At 44.3% G+C, this 2,678-nt stretch overlaps 1 pseudogene; it reads left to right on the top strand.

Annotated features, from left to right (window-relative positions):
• Positions 1-919: 919 nt before the first annotated feature.
• Positions 920-1,327, top strand: LOC148776038 (small nuclear ribonucleoprotein G pseudogene; annotated as a pseudogene).
• Positions 1,328-2,678: the final 1,351 nt, after the last annotated feature.

Here is a 2,678-nt window from a genome sequence, read left to right as displayed (position 1 = left end):
CCAGGAAGCCTAGATGTCGTCTAGTACAAGGGTTTTCTAAGGTATGTTGGCAACTGACTTTTCACATAAATGCTGAAAAAGATAGTCAAAGTGTTAGTCATTCAGTCATGTCCAACTCTTTGGAACCCCATGAAAGGTAGCCCACCAGGCTCCTCTGTCCATGGGATTTCCCAGGCAAGAATACTGGGGTGGGTAGCCGCTCCCTTCTCTAGGGGATCTTCCCAACCCAGGGATCGAACCCAGGTCTCCTGCATTGCAGGCAATTTCTTTACCGTCTGAGCCACCAGGGACCTAATATTTAAAACAGGTAAAGGGGGAGTTGCTCTAATACCAGCAGAGGGAGGTGCCATACTCTGCCCACCTGCTCCCCACTGGGCAGCCCCTTGGTGTGTCCAAGAATGCAAGACTCCTCCACATCAAGTGGAAACTGCCACCCCACGCTGTCGTGTGGTTGGAAATGGTACCTATTAACATTAATTACTTGGTCTAAAGAACCGCTACCAGGTGTTGAGCATGAATACTCAATGAAGTCCCAGCAGTGTACAAAGTAACCACCTTACAGGGATTTTCTCATTTAATTCTCACAATAAACTGCTCTGGCGTTGCTACTATTATTATTCCCATTTTACCACTTAAGTGGCACACAGGTTAAATAACAGCTAATATGAGTTGGAGGCAGGATATGAATGCCGGCTATTTGACTCCAAACCAGCCATTGTATTTCTCCTAACTCATTCTTTCCATCCTGCAGATGCAAGCCAAGCACAGGAAGTGGGCTTTGTGCAGTCAGAAGGTTGATATCTGCAGAGCTGGACGCAGGATCAGGGTATGACTCCTACTTCAGGTTCCTCCTATAGGGTTCCTTCATCTAAGGGATCAACTAAAAAGTCTTCATGAAGAAGCCCCAGTCTTGGCATGAGGACGACTCAAATTCCGTTTGGAGGCTTCTTTGAGCTCGCAGAGTAGACATCATGAGCAAAGCACACCCTCCCGAGTTGAAGAAATTTATGGACAAGAAGTTATCATTGAAATTAAATGGTGGCAGACATGTCCAAGGAATATTGCGGGGATTTGATCCCTTTATGAATCTTGTGATAGATGAATGTGTGGAGATGGCAACTAGTGGGCAACAGAACAATATTGGAATGGTGGTAATACGAGGAAGTAGTATCATCATGTTAGAAGCCTTGGAACGAGTATGAACAATGGTTGTGTTCACCAGAGAAATCAACTGCTTCCATGTGTCCCCTCTCCACATTTTACTACCAGAAAAATAGGGTTGTGTACATTTTCTTACTGAACTTTTTTGTTAAATAAACTTTTGTAATAGCCAAAAAAAAAAAAAGAAGCCCCAGTCTGGGGATTCGATAGTGATCCAGTGGTTAGGACTCCATGCTTCCACTGCAGGGGTACAGGTTCAACCCCTGGTCTGGGATCTAAGATCCTGCAAGTTGCGCGGAGTGGCCCCCAAACCCCCCAGTCTTCAGCACGGTTCCCTCAGTCCTTATCCAGCCCTCCAGTCCCACCAGTGCTTGTCCCACTCATGCTCCTGGACTTCAGCAGCTCCATGAGCTTTAGAACCAGGTCCTAAAAATGCCCCACTCCCTAGTCACACCCTTCCCTCAGGTTGTCCCCAGAGAAGGGACAGACCCCTAGGGGATGTCCCTCCCCTGCCCTGATTAACTCCTACTGGGCCTTCAAGGTTTAGTTAGGGCATCTCCCTTGCATGATTCCTAGGGAAACCCCAGACACTCACCGGCCCTCTCCACGCACCCCAACCCACCTAGCTTATCCTTCCTTCTCACTCCCTCCACACAGAAGCACCCTGACTCATGGGCACACCAGTCTCTCTCTCTCCAATGAAAACCTTCAAGAATGAGTCCCACCTTTACCTATCTTTGTTCCCTAACCCGAGAACAGGGCCGGCACTTAGGTGTGCTCCAACAAAGTAGCAATGAACAAGCAAATGACCCTTGAGGTAACACAAAAATAACTGGCTCTCAAGTCCATTTTGAGTCCCTCTGTATTTTTCTTTAAGTAGAACGTTCACTCAAAAGTTAAACAATATTTGTTTACTCTAAGGAAAAAAAGTCACCTCAAATGGAATGATTAAATATATACTTTATATATAAAGACCCCACAAAAAAAGAAAACTATAGGCCAATATCACTGATGAACATAGATGCAAAAATCCTTAACAAAATTCTAGCAATCAGAATCCAACAACACATTAAGAAGATCATACATCATGACCAAGTGGGCTTTATCCCAGGAATGCAAGGATTCTTCAATATCCGCAAATCAATCAACGTAATACACCACATTAACAAACTGAAAAATAAAAATCATATGATTATCTCAATAGATGCAGAGAAAGCCTTCGACAAAATTCAACATCCATTTATGATAAAAACCCTCCAGAAAGTGGGAATAGAAGGGACATACCTCAACATAATAAAAGCTATATATGACAAACCCACAGCAAACATTATCCTCAATGGTGAAAAACTGAAAGCATTTCCCCTAAAGTCAGGAACAAGACAAGGGTGCCCACTCTCACCACTACTCTTCAACATAGTTCTGGAAGTTTTGGCCACAGCAGTCAGAGCAGAAAAAGACATAAAAGGAATACAAATTGGAAAAGAAGTAAAGCTTTCACTGTTCGCTGATGACATGAT

The sequence above is a fragment of the Moschus berezovskii genome, chromosome 12 (assembly GCF_049115385.1).
Source record: "Moschus berezovskii isolate FMDL1 chromosome 12, NW_MosBer_1.0, whole genome shotgun sequence".
NCBI lineage: Eukaryota > Metazoa > Chordata > Mammalia > Artiodactyla > Moschidae > Moschus > Moschus berezovskii.
Note: the sequence above shows the minus strand (reverse complement) of the source record. Positions and strands in the feature narration are given on the sequence as shown.